The 14661-nt window shown below is 39.1% G+C and overlaps 1 protein-coding gene across 6 annotated transcripts in view; it reads right to left on the bottom strand.

Annotated features, from left to right (window-relative positions):
- RBMS2 (RNA binding motif single stranded interacting protein 2) overlaps window positions 1-14661 on the bottom strand; it is a 65700-nt gene that overhangs the window by 48716 nt on the left and 2323 nt on the right. The window contains exon 1 of one of the 6 annotated variants that reach the window (XM_088138160.1): window positions 1542-1601. The exons of the other annotated variants lie outside the window; for them this stretch is intronic. The gene's annotated coding sequence lies outside the window, so the exon portion shown is untranslated. Of the gene's footprint in view, window positions 1-1541; window positions 1602-14661 lie in introns of those variants that run through there. 6 annotated transcript variants of the gene reach the window in all.

The raw sequence follows: 14661 nt of genomic DNA, 5'->3' as shown, positions 1-14661 counted from the left end.
ACATAATTTGGAGAGCATTTCTGAGCAAGCTTTGTGTTTCTAAACACTGAATGTAGGAATTAAGTCCTATGTAAGAGATCTGTGGACAAGCCCCACTTCTCCACAGACTTATCATGTAGCTTTTGGTGAGACAACTCTGGGTCTTAGGAGCCTTCACCCAAGAAAATTATGCCATTTTGGAGCCAACTCCAAATCTGGGCAATTGTCAGCTGCTTCTGACAGCCAGGTTAGGATTTTTTATGGCTCTGCTCTGATTTGTTTGAAAATTGTATTTCAAGAGGTAGCATTTTCTTTGCAGTGGGGAGGCTAAACAAAACTTAGAGAGGTCCAGTTTCCCACCAGAAGTCTTGCCTGTCCTCCTCTCCAGCCACAAGACTTCTATTTACTTTCTTCTATTGGGAAACTGCCTAACTTTACCATTCAGGTTCACAGAGAGGGTTTCAAGTTAAGAAGTGGGGGCAAGGCAACCTGAATATTTCCTTTTTAAATCCAGGACATGATGCATGATACTGATTGAATGCTTTTATACTCTTCGGTTGGTTGGCTGGAAGGAACCTTGACTGGCTCATGGTGATCTTTCCACGTTTTCTGCATTTTAAAGTTGGTAAAAGTGAGGACAACTATTGGTTCGTTTTAAACAAGGGGCCGGGGAGTAGAAATGGAGTGATCTGGAAGTATTTAGTTTGCTTTCACTGAAATGAACGCTCATCAGATAGTTATTGCAAAGGCAAGTATGAAGAAAGCTGTAGTAATATTACCTGTAAATGTCTACATATTTCCTATGATTCACTTAAAATTCTCCTCAATAGAAGAAGAAAAAAAAAGATAACTTTGCAAATTAAATTGTTCTTCAGCCCCAATGAAATATGACCCAAATTTGAAAGATACCTGTTTTGGCCCTTAGTCGCCTCCTCCAGACAAATTAATATTAGAAAACCCACTGTTAATCTGGATTTTATAAGATGGTTTACCAGTATGAAAATGTAAGCAATGTGAATCTGAAAGTGCAACGATCAGATGGGAAGGCATATAATCCAACTGAAATGAAAGTATTGATTTTGGGGAGATTTTTGGTATTATGAATGGAATAAAAAGCCAATAAACTCCACAAACCCTCAAAAACACCAATGTTTTGAGGATTTTTCAGTGGAGAGAAGATGATCTTTAAACAACGAATGTTAAACCATTTGCAAGCAGGATCTGTTTTATAATGTAGACATGCATCCATCAGAACAAGTTATATTTTAATCAAGCTCTCAGCTCTGTTCACGTATGCAGAAAGTTCATAGCTGCATCTCTCTCTGGGTTTTCTAACAAGTGAGTAATATGTAGACATACATATTTGCATATAATTATGAGCTAAAAAATCACTTCCTGTGTAATTGTAAAGCACTATGTGCCTGATGGCAGTAACTTTATTAGGTGCAGGGAAGCACATTTCTGGCCTCCATAACTACAGCTTAAAGACTATATTATAGCTTACAAGAAATATTACATTTCTTCCCCAAGGAATGCAAGCTGTATAGATAATGCCCTCCTACCTTTATAGCAATTCAGATGGGTCAGGCTGAAAGTGTGACTAGTCCAGGGTCACCAGTGAACTGAACAGTCTGAACAGCTGAACAATCCTAGGTATTCTCTAAATCACACATGCCAGTGATTCCCACAGGCTCTCTTTAATCTTTCAGTCAAACTTTTTGTTACATACATTTATGCCAACTTAAAAAACATCATGAATCACAGCTCCCACACCAGGATGAAAGTTGCTTTGCTAAATCACTCCCCAAGATGACTGTGTGATGACTCATACACCAGACGGACAATGACCTACAATCTCACACAACAGCCTCCAACTGCTTTGGAGAAGGAGAAGAGAATCTGGTCAGCAGAGGAAATGGCCAATGACATCACAGGTTCTCACAAGATGCCTCTGTGGTGACGCTGTCAGGGTGTGGTGTGCAATGGCCGATACCATGACATTCCTGGGTTTTGGCTTCTTCTTTCCTTCCTAGGTCTGTCTGAAGGCAACGTTTTAATTCAAAAGCCAACCTAAAAGCTATCGCTGCAGGCTGAGTAAGACAGCAACCAAGAATGCTCATTCACTGATCCAAGCTGGGACCAAATATCCCTAAAACAATGGAACAATCTGAGGCACTCTGCTTTTTCTCCTTCATTTTCAACAGCTCATTGCAAATCAGATCATGTGCATCTGGACCTGCCTTTCTTCTGGTTAGAAAAGAAGCCCTTGAACAATATGCTTAAAGTCTGCCCACCACTACATGCATAAAATGTGATCAGATTTGTCTGGATTCCAAGAATGGGAATCCATTATAATTCTGGGCCTCTGAGACATTCTAGCCTTGATCCACTGCTGGGGTGCTGCGAAGCCTTTTGTGGCATCTACATAAATTGCTATGAGGGAAAAGAGAGGAAGAATAAGTCTTGGATTCAGCAACTCAGAGGTCTGCCTTCCTGTCATATTGATCCTTCCTATCAGATTACCCCGATCACCTCATTCGCTCTTGGAGCTGGAGAATCTGTGGATGTTGAGAGCGAGCCTTAGTTTACCATTTGCTTCATGGAATCTCACTGACACTCTCTCATCTTGAGTAGTGAATGATACAATGGTCTCTTCTAAGTTATATAAACTAATTGTTCTAGCAATTGATTTATTTTATGAAAAAAGCCACTGAGTTAATTATTTATATTTGCACCATATCCCACAGATCAACTCCACCACATCTAGGGAATTCACTCGAAAACACCCATCCCTTTTTGACAAAAAAAAATCAACCCTTTGAAATCTGGCATGGGTGCTTTCAACAATTGGGAATATTTCATTACTTTCTGTTCTAAAACAAAATTATGGACATTAAAAAAAAACTTTTAAAGTCAAAACTAAAAAAAAAAAAGGTTCAGAGATTTCTATTAGCTTTTTTTTTTTTTTTTGGTGACTTCAAGTCAGTGTTGGCTCCTGGCGACTACCTAGACACATCCCTGCATTTTCTTGGCAAGTCTTTTTGGAAGTGGTTTGCCACTGCCTGCTTCCTAGGGCTAAGAGAGAGTGACTGGCCCAAGGCCATCCAGCTGGCTTTGTGCCTAAGGCAGGACTAGAACTCATGGTCTCCTGGTTTCTAGCCTGATGCCTTAATCACTACACCAAACTGGCTCTCTACTAACTTTTACATGCTTATAAATCAAATATTAGAGTCCTTCCCTGCCAAATTGTAAGAGATCTATTGTTCCAAATCACGAATTCATGAAAAATACCCAAATTTCAGGTATCAATTCAGATTATGCTATGTACATAGTGATCCGGATTAAGTAATGTCATTTCTGGAGCTTTGGATGAGGTAGAACAAGACACTCCTCTTCTGAATCTCATGAATGCTGCTGTCCCTATTCAGCAACTGTATATCTGAATATCTAATTAATAGATCTACAGCTTATAGTCCATACTCCTGGTCCTGCATTTTGGAACCTTAACCCGTTTTCTGTTGCCTACCTTTGTTCCCTTGTTCCAATTTTTAGTATTTTTTTGCTTGGCCCTTCTGTGGTCAAGGCTGCATTTGCAGACATTTTAAAAATAAGAAAATTATTCTTAAGCATTTAAAAATATAATTGTACATTTAATGCTGCTTGATTTAGTTTGATTCCCTTCAATGCATTCAATTTTTAGGTTGTTAGACTGTATTTAATTTTTAATCTTGCCAGTGTTACAGGAAAGCTTAATCTCCAAAAAAAAAATTTTTTTTTAAATTCCCCTATCCTAAACTTCCTGCCAAATTAATTTTGCTCTGAGTGATTCCTGAGTTGATAAACCTCTGTCAACTTTCCCTTTTCCATTTTCTTCCTTGCACCATTAAAGCTAGCTATTGAATCTGTTTCCTCTTATTTCCCTTTTGTACTCACCTAGAAAATCCCTGTCATTCCTGCACATCATCACCCAAGCCCAACACCATGCCCCCTGAATGCTTTACGCACTGGGACAGGACTACCAAATTCAGTCGCCATGCAGGTTTGATTAGCGAGAGCTGCTTTCGTCTAAAACAAGTTCTGTGCAGACCAAGCCATTTATTTCCTAAATGGGCAAATAACCATGAAGGTGCTTTGAAGTGTGCAACAGCGCAGACATTCAGATCCTTGAGGGCACATGCCCCATCACACAAAAGTTCTTTGTTCTTAGGGAAGACAAAGAAACATAATAGTGTGACAGAACCCTTACAGCAAAATAAGACCTGAGCCATTAAAGGCACGTGTGTGTATTGTAAGGCTGGGATGACAGTATCTATAATCCATGAATATATTTTACGTTCACACACAAAAAAATGTGGATACAAATATAGCAGTGACTTCTCTGAGGTTGGAAAAACCATACCTGCTGATATCAAAGTACCTAAGACATTTGCAGATAGTTGGGATATGCAAAACTAATTATTTGGAAATGGATCCCTCCAGAGAACTGGGATCTGGCTGTTCCCAGGAATAATTCTAGAAACCCCTGGACTGGCCCTGGCCCAATGTCATTCAAGAAGCTCAGTCTGGAGGGGGAATAGAATGTTCCAGATTTCTCTGGAACATTATGTTGCTGAATTGATGAGTTGTACATATTCCCAATAGACAGCAACTATCAGAATTAAATTTTAAAAAATTATAATGGCAAAAAAACTAATAAAATGCCAGAGTTCAAAATAAGGATCTCACAAAATGCCAGGCAGTAACACCAACATCTAATTAGATTTTAGATGAACATGTAAGAGTTTGTGGATAGCCTGGTTTTGATTTTTGTTCATAATCTGCTGCTCAACCCCTGAAAATACTCAACCCTTGAAAAGTTTGTCAACCTGTTGTAAATGATCCTCAGAAATTCTAACCTGATAATCCATTAGTAGAACATGCCATAACTGGGGGAATAGATTGGATTTCCCCTCCCACACCAGGGCCCTGCGTACCCTAGATCTGCTCCTAAGGGCAAAGGAAGAGTTGAGAAATCAGGAAGAAAGGTTTCTCATTGTGTCACACAAAATGTTTCAAATTCAAACATTTCAGGCTCAAAATAGTCTGTTTCAAGCTGCTCTTACACATACAGAGCTGTTTCAAGCTTGGAATACTTCTGGAATAGTAAGAATACTAGAATGGCGTCAATAAACAACTGTTTTGAACTCAAAAGTGAATGCCTGGAGCTCAAAATATTTAGAAATGGAAATGATTTTTATACCCTGGTTCCACAACGCCTAGATGGATAGGTCATTTTGCAAGTGAGGAGGATCTGTAACTTCTGTCATGGTTTCTTCTTGCTCTTTGAGACTAAAACAGCCACAAAAGTCACAGCTTGAAGAAATGCTAATTCCCCCAATGCAGAAGGAGAGAAGACAGTTCAGGTCCTCTTGCAGTCTTCCCTAAATACTTATTGCCTGTCACTTTGAAATATACTGAAATAATTAGGGTCTTAGATGTACCACATTGGTGGGTGAGTGGTAGTGAATGGTAGGTTCAAATGAAAGGATGGGCCATAGGTCAACAGTTGAGGACTTACTTTGCATTCAAAAGACCCCAGATTCGAATCTTATTATTTTCAAACTACTCTGGAGAAAGGTCCTATTTAAAACACCTGGAGACCAATACCAGCCAGTCAAGATACTATGGCATTCGATCTATGACCTGAACTAACATCAGGCAGCCTATAAGATCTGATGTTCCCCGGAGCAGCAAGGTATTTTGGTGCTAAGGGAAAATACAGATCTGATAGAGGTTTTCCTGAGATGGGAGAAATAATTTGTACCTCTTTCTCAGCCCACAGAGTGGGCTCCAGTTGGAGGAGAGGTGGCCCTAAAGGTTCTTCTGAAGCAGCATTCTGTTACCCTCCCTGTCATATCTTACCAGCTTTTTCTCGGGAGTCTTTCCACCTACCTGGACTTTTGCAAAGGAAAGAAAACAGTTTTTCCCAACCAAAAGGGTCTAAGGGTGGTGGTACTGGGAAGAAATTTCTAGCTACCACGGCTGCATTCTCATTCCAACAGGAGGGCACCAGATTGGGAGGAGACTAAAGAGATGGCTGGATACATGCCACCTCCAGTTCTCCTATAAGCCAAACATTTTTCTTGGCTGCAGAATCTTTCAGCACCACAGATAACAGATCCAACTGCCCAACATTACTCTTCTGAACTCTTCTCAGGTCTATATATAATAAATTCTCAAGTATGGGCAAAAAGAATTTCATGCAGTTCTTTGCACAATGAAGTATCTTGTGCAGTCTTTTATATAGCTTTCTTAAAAAGGACAAAAATGAAATCAGCCATCCCTACTTTAAAATTACATTTAATGAGAAGCTGCCTATTATAAGTAGCTAAAATAATGTGGTTTTTTTTAAGAAGATCCCCAGAGTGGCTACAGAAAAGTCATGATTTTTTAAATTAAACTCTCTTATCAAGAGCTCTCCAACATGACTCTTTCTGGACACACATTGCCTCTGTTTAATTTGTTTCGTAACACTTCATGTTTGGACACATCAGTACAGTATTATGGGCAAATGCATACTAGCAATTCTAAGCACTTTCCTTGAGGTATAATCTAGTAGGAAAATCTTCCCCAGGTTCACAACTTTGTTCTACAAATATTTATTTAAAGCATTTTAATAACATTTCTACACTGATTTACAATAAGATGGTACCGGACTTCAGATTTAGAGCCTAAAAGATATGATCCAGAATAAAAAGGGCAAAAATGCAAATTAAGGCACTAGCTTTTAGTTACAAGGTCATCGCCATTTTGATTCAAAATGAGTTGTACAAGACAACTTGCTACTGAAGTTTGGAGGAAGTTCTCTTCTAATAATACAGATTCATTTAGATCAGATAAAAATAATTTAAATCCAGGAAACTGATGTGCTACAAAGGAGTCAACATCTCATCCCACTTTCCAACAGCAGGCATTTTGTGACAGCACCCCGCCCTGCCCCGCCTAGCATTCCTCCCAATGTACCATCAGCCCTTCCCTGTGGCTTTTAGAAAATGGGTAAAAACCTGGGTGTTCCACCAAGTTACGGGGGTTGGGTTGTTGTGATTACCGCTCAGGTCAATGGATTGGGGTTGTTACTACTGTCAATGTTTTATTCATGACTCCCAGCTTCATAGGAGTACTATGTAGTTGTTTTTAGATAGGTTATATATTTTTAATCCCAATTATGTATTGGGGAGTTGCACACTGCTCAGAGTTGGAGGACTGGAACAACCTGTAAGCCCTACAAATAAATAAGTAAAACACTCAAATTCCTAATATTCCCACTGATCCTTGCCTGAACCATGTATTAGCCTTGCAAGGCAGTCCATATGAGAAGCACGACCAGAAGTACTAGCTCTATCTTCACTCTAAGTTTACATTAACAGAATCTTGCAAGACTGAAAGTATTTCTCCTCTCCTTTTACTCTCCAGAAAACTAGGAAGGGTCCCTTCTAAAATGTTTCCCATGCTGAGGGCTGAGACATCTTTTACATGCTACTTGCCAGTTGTCCCATCTGCATCTCTCTTTCCCACCTCCCAAGGTCATTTCCACATATCATTACAACATGGGATTCACTTAAAAAAACATTTTCTCCCTTTGGGCTTATCCCTTCTGTTTTCACATGTCTGAAAACTGATCATAGCCCAGATGGTGATAACCCACATACAACACCTGTATCAAGGGGTTTTATTTATAATCTTTGCTTCTCTGAAGACCAAAATCCAATGGGCAGGGCATGCTTCAGATTCCCCCTCTATGAGGGGTTGGGATGCCGAACCAGCAATTGCAGTCCCATCCTTTGAAACAGTCTCCCTAAAGAGATCTCTAAGAACTGTTTTGTTCTGCAGGGCCTTTGAACTGTGACTGATTTGTCATCCATGGCTAATGGGTGATGGCTGCCTGTTATTGTTGATTTCTATTTTATTGGTGAATCTTTTATCTTTGATTTGTATTTTACTTCTGATAGTTTTAGAGAAAGTTTTAATGCCCTCAAACTGCTGGAAGTCATTTTGGAGCATGGCAGGGAAGGAAGGAAGGAAGGAAGGAAGGAAGGAAGGAAGGAAGGAAGGAAGGAAGGAAGGAAGGAAGGAAGGAAGGAAGGGACAATATATTTGTAATTATCATGCAAAACGATATACACTACCAAATATTTGGCTCTACGACATCAGCCAGCCCTGGCTCGGACTACTGTTATAAGCTTGGTTTCAGCAGGCTGCTGGGAGCTCTTTCCTCTATTGATGGGTAATATGCAAAAAAGCGAAAAGGGTCTGATAGACGTTAGTGAGCACATCTGGAAAATGAAACCATGGCAACTGGGGAGAAGGCTGCCTAGATACAAAATGGTGGCTATGGTGGGCATATCTGGTCAACCCATCTCTGAATTACCAGAAGGCTGGTAATTGTTGGGGCACTGCACTCCTCTTCCCTCCCCCGCTCCCAATGTTCTTTTCCACTGTGGCCGACCTTTGAGTTTCTTCCTTGGGGCCAGTGGGCAAAGTTCTAAACAGCCACCCATCAATTGTCTTTCCTAAGAAGGTCTGTGAAGTCTATGTGGGGGCCAAAAGTGTAATTAAATGAAGAAGATGCTAGAGGCTAAGCAAACACATAGAGTTAAGTCTGCACCCCGAGGTTCACCTACCTGAGATTTGGATGGATATGGATGGAAATGAAATGGATACCATTTCCCCAATAGTTTGCACTTAATGCAAAAGTAACGTTGCACATAATTATAGGTTAGATAGTGCAAGTTTCTTTCTAGGAATGCTTAAGAAATTTGATCTTTGCACATTCATATTCAGAATGAACTACATACTTTGCAGATTAAGGTGCTAATTAGAATTTGATCATACATATTTAAATACCGTACTCTGGAAGGATTAAAAAAAAGATCTCAGCTTAATACAAAATAATGGATAACATGTAGGCATGTAGCTTGGACCAGTATGCAACACAATAGTAAAATCTTAGCTGGATGAAGAACTTAACTAGGTTGGTAAACATAAATATCTGTTTTTGTTTTCATTTTTTTATACTGCCTCATGCAGTGGTGGATTATAGGAAGAGCCATACAGTACTCCCGAACCATATAGATGAACAACATAGTACTCTTTCAGCCAGCAGGTCCTCAACTACAAAATCCCCAGCAACTCAAAATTCACGCCCTTAAACCTATCCACTGTTTTTAGCAGCTGTGCTCAGCGCAAGGGATAAAACATGAAGTAACTTTCCAAAATTCCTGGGTTAGGGAAAAATTATTTTCCTAATGAAAATGGAATGGAGCACTGGGATTTCCTCCTTGAATACCAAAAAGCTTTGGGATGGTACCACCAGATACTATTTTGGCAGTGATGACCACCTTCCTGGGATTATTTGAAAGACAAGTAACTTTGTTTTCTTGAAGGAAAGTTAGGACATCAATCTGACAGCTAAGTGTAAACAAACAGACACATCAACTTAGTTGTATAATAATAATTTGTATAATTATATTAATTATACTAATATAATAATGTGTATAATAATTTGTAAAGGAGCCAGTTTGGTGTAGTAGTGAAGGTGCTGGACTAGAAACCAGGAGACTGAGTTCTAGGCCTGCCTTAGGCATGAATGCTGGCCCTCTCTCAGCCCAACCCATCTCACAGGATTGTTGTTGTGAGGAAAACAGGAGTATTAGGTATGTTTGCTGCCTTGCATTGGCCAAATATAAAGGCAGGATAAGATAATAACTACAACAACTTCCTGAACTCACTGCGAAAGAACACAGGTTACCAAATTAATGAATATATAAATTAAATAGCATGTTTTACAATCACAGACAACTCAACTTATCATTAAAAAAAAAAAAAAAAGATTATTGAGCTGTCACAGCAAAAATTGGGAATGTATTTTCCAACCTGTCTTAACAGCCTTGTGGGCTGGAAACTTTTTCGGTAGAATGAAAGCTGATTTTTCAGAAGGAAACTACCTGGTGGCCTCAGGCAGGGCCCAGTCTTTCCATCTGACTTACCTGGATGGACTGCTATGTCAAGAGTCCGGACAAAGCTTGGTTTCCCCATCTCTAAGCTTTTAAGAGGAAAAGCAGGATACCAAAGGCAACCCATTCAAAGCTCCATAAGAGTAACCATTTGTTGCATCTTAATTATCTCTGAACTGAGACATCAGAGAAAATAACCATTTGGAAGGCAGTGGGTGTAAATAAAAAAGGCAAAGACAACCAATACTTTCCAAGAATGAATGTGTCCTGAGAGAGACATCAGTTCCCAGGATGTACACATACACTTCTTTTGTGGGCCTATGCTCCAACAATCTTTTCAAACAATGAATAAAACTGAAGAACATATTTACCAATGCACACTCCTTGAACAATAACCCTTCCTTCAGGCAGCCTTTAACTTTCTGAAAAGACTATTAGAATTAACACTGAAATATGGGGACCAGTCACAACACTACCCGAATTCCAGAAACAACGGCCACAGCCCCTTCCTACCACAGTCTTCAGAGAGTAAAAACCGGTGTTGATTTTATGCAAAAACCTAAAGGAAAATGAAATGTCCAGTTCTGAAATTAACCTTTGGAAATTATCATGACCGAAGCAGGTATGTTTGTGTTTCATAGATGTTCCACACACACACATTTTGAACAATCTCAGAATGCGTAAAATGTCTGACACCAAACTTTGTCATGGCAGAAAAAGAGGCAGGTAATATGCATAAAAAGATGGACTGTAGGGGTGACAGAATGGACAACAGACTTGTGCCAGCTTATACATCTGAAAAACCACAAGAGCAGTACTCTGTAGTTCTAAATGTTTTCTGGGCTTTGGTTCACTCATCATGCTAAGGTGTAACATGGTTTCTCTGGCTGTGATCCTACATATTCAGCAACCCATATTAAACAAACCATGGCTCAAAATGATGTGTAACACACGTGCACACACGCACACACACACACACACACCCCCAATGGGTGCTTAAATTTCTTTCCTGCTAGCAAGGAGGGTAAAAACAGAATTCAGTGGAACAAGTGGACAAATAGACCTTCACTGTGTATTCTTCTGTCTTGGAACAAAACCTGAAGGGGAGAAATGATACTGCAAACATTCAGCATCACTAGCCTGAACTGGAGAAAGATTGACTATGGAAGGTACCTATGAGCTAACACTCATGAAGTTGACAACTCCATCACCACTTCATGTTTATATAAATCATTAGAGCATACAAAGCACTTTACCTCCTTCTTTACTTATGCTTAAAACCTCACAGAGAGAATAACCTGGGAGATACTAACATCCCTGGATTCTACAGTAATTGTTCCTGCGACCTTACTTTTCTGCAACTATATGAAAGTGGAATTAAAACATAGACTCCATATCATTTGTTAAAATGCTGTACTATCCAGCAGTGGTACCTCCTGTATAAAGACCTTCTTATAGTTATTGTAAGGAAAGCACTGCAACTTTAATTAATAGCTTCCTCCTTATATGTACACTAGTTTTCTTACATACTTCCAGAAGAATATAAGAAAGAAATTAGTGACAGGCTAGCTTCTTTTAATTGCTCTACTGTCAGTTTTGACCTGCAAGAAAATGAAAGACTGTATTGTCCATTTCTTCAGATTACTCTTTTCATTTCTTTTCCGAATAATAGTAGGATTCCTGTACTCTAAAATAAACTAAATTAAACAGTAATTAAAACTTTCTCCATTGAATTTTAGTAATTTAACAGAGGCTGTTCAAGGGGCACTACAGTAGTAGATTCATCATTAATCTTTCAACCATATCCATCTAAATTCAATAAAATAGGCTGAAAATAGGGAGTGTTTTAATTAAAGGTACAAGAGGCATAGAAAATTCAATACCCTTTTGTCCAAACTAGATAGGATGGTGCTACCATTGTATTTTCATTTTTTTTAAATGCCGCAAATATAACAAAGTGAAAGAAATAGGATAACACAGAAAATCTTAAAATGAAATGGGCTCACAAAGTTGTTAGGATGTACCATAAAGTAAATGAACAAAAACACGACAATTTCAGAGAAGAGAACATTGAGGAAAGTGCCTAATACAGTATTTCCAAATCTGTTGCCAACCTGTCTGGGAATGATAGTAGTTTTAATCAATACATCTAGAAAATGATAGGCTAAGGAAGTGACACCTAATAAGGGTCAGACAGAGGTGAGATTTTAACCAAGGATTCTAAGCTCAATGCTTTACTTACTTAATGGCACTCACCATGTGCCCCCTCCAAAAATTCTACCTTTGGTATAGATTTTTTGCATGGCCATTTATAACATTAAATTAAAAAAAAAATCTTAGCAATAAGGTGAAGAATACATATATAAGATGAAGAAATAAATGCAGTGCTTGGGGAACAACAGAAAGTGACCAGACCAGTTCACAAATAAATGGAAGGCAAGGCTTGAAAACTGATTAATATTCAACATGCAAAATATATGTACATCCTTACTCAGCCATGATGCTCATGAAAGTCACTATCTTTCAATCTAGCTTGCCCAGTAGTAGTACTTTGTTTGATAGCAAACAAATATCTATATCTAAGCATAGTACAAGCATACAACAATAAAATGAGCACACAAAAATAAATGCATGAATTTAACAATAATTATCTAACCCCAGCACTGCCGTAATATTTACAGGTAATGGATGCTGCAGCCAAAAAGAATCATTCTCCAAGTTTCATAAATGATCTGAAAAAAGATGCAGTTAAGGGCCTTTTAAAAATTGATTCGATTGGACTCTATACAGTATGTCATTTGAGGGGAGAATTCCAAAAAGTAGGAGTCAAGAGGGAAAAGTCTCAAAAATATCACATGGCTGTTCCAACAAGTGGGGAAAAAGGACCATTGTAAGAAAATGGGAAAGTTGAGAACAGAATTGAGGGGCTATCAGCTTAATAAGGATATAATGGGGCAGGGAAGAACCACTTGTTTCAGGTCTTCAGATCTGAAGAAGTTACACTTTATTTATTTAACTTTAATAAAGCCCTGAGGTCCTCTCATAAGCAGATGGTATAAAAAGACATACCTCAATAATTAAACTATGAACCAAGAATTTTTAGTACAAATTTGATCTCAGAGCCTATTCATACAGCCAGAGTAGGTAATTTTGCTACTGCCATTAGATAAACCTTGTGCTTTTATTCCAGACCACCCAGAGATCTATATACCAATCCATTGTTTGCCTACAGAGGTAAACTTGGACAAAGGAATAACCAAGTTTCCTCTTAACTACAGATGGATACAGTTTTCCCCAAGCTGTACCATCTGCTTTACTGAGAAGATAGTTTTATATACAGGAGGCTGAATCTGTACCTAGCACTAAGGCATTGTGTAGTTTGTTTAGTTTTAAAGTTGTGAGTGAATGGATTGTTCAACAACTCATGGTTAAAGCAAGCCATGGTTAAGAACAATGAGTGAACTCAGCATGGTCTTAAGAGACTCAAGTTGATGCTGATGCCAGACACAGCAGATCCACTGCAAAGCAAGCTGAATGTATAATTTCCACAACAGAGTAATGAGAGAAACATATCCACCAAGTTCGTATTAACCCCATTCCACAAATGATCATTGCCGTTCGTATGTACACTGAGTTCTCCTCCTATGCATACAATGGCATTATTTCTGTCACTTGCATTCAGGTAGTAAACAAGGCAATGTGTGAACCTTTTAACCTGTAGTTAAAATGACTTATCATAATCCAAGAGCCATGTTTTCATCTTATTCCAAATCAAGGGAGATTCTACAATCAACATGTACATCTTAAGAGCAATATTGTTCACACAAATGTGGCCATTGATTCAGAACAGAAAGAACCCCAAAATGAGGGCTGATTCAGAGAAACACTGGATGAAACCCAGAGCTTTCTTAAACAGTTCTTGTGCCTAAGCCAGCACACACCCATTGGCTAACATTACAATCCTGAACACGCTTTTCTCTCTTTTTGAACCCAGGGCCACAGCTGGCATTTGAAATGGCATGCCAGGCGCTTTACTCCAAAAAAGTAAATGGAGCCAACATGAAAAAAAGGATTGGAATTAGGACAAAAACAAGAATGGATTTAATTCCAATTTAACTCAATGTAAATTCAAAACAGTTAATGGGATTACTCCCCAGGTACTTGATAATTTCCACTTCTGTAACAAATTACAACTGCAATTTGGTCACAAATTTTGTAAGGGCTCTGGGGATTGCAGCTAGAAGCTTCTGCGGACTACATCTGGCTCTGAAGTCAGACTGTGCCCAGAATCCATTGATTTTAATGAAATTTATTTCTACATAGCACCTTTGCGATGGAGAAGTTGAAGTTTTTCAGCTGAAGTAAAATCTGTATACTGTACCTCAGTGGTGCAAACGGTGCAGCCAAGGAGCTGTCTGCCTGCAACCCACCAGCTTTCCATATTGAAGCTGCCACATGTGGCCCTTTTTTGGTGGGTTTTTTTTTTTTTTGGAGGGGGGTAATTTGGGGAGGAAGAGTGAAGGGGCAAAATTGGTCCTTCAAGTTTTGCAGAGACTCCTTCAGAGACACTCTCCCAGTGGATCCTGGCCCTGCCCATTTGGAGTGCTGCACTTGACATGCTGGGCAGCGCTTGCAACCCTCCATCCCACAGACTGTGCCCTCCTGTTGTAAATCCAAGTCACCACTATGC

This window comes from Python bivittatus, unplaced genomic scaffold, assembly GCF_059951505.1.
Source record: "Python bivittatus isolate LINGU-HERP-01145 unplaced genomic scaffold, Pbiv_v1 ctg000220_np1212, whole genome shotgun sequence".
Lineage (NCBI taxonomy): Eukaryota > Metazoa > Chordata > Lepidosauria > Squamata > Pythonidae > Python > Python bivittatus.
Note: the sequence above shows the minus strand (reverse complement) of the source record. Positions and strands in the feature narration are given on the sequence as shown.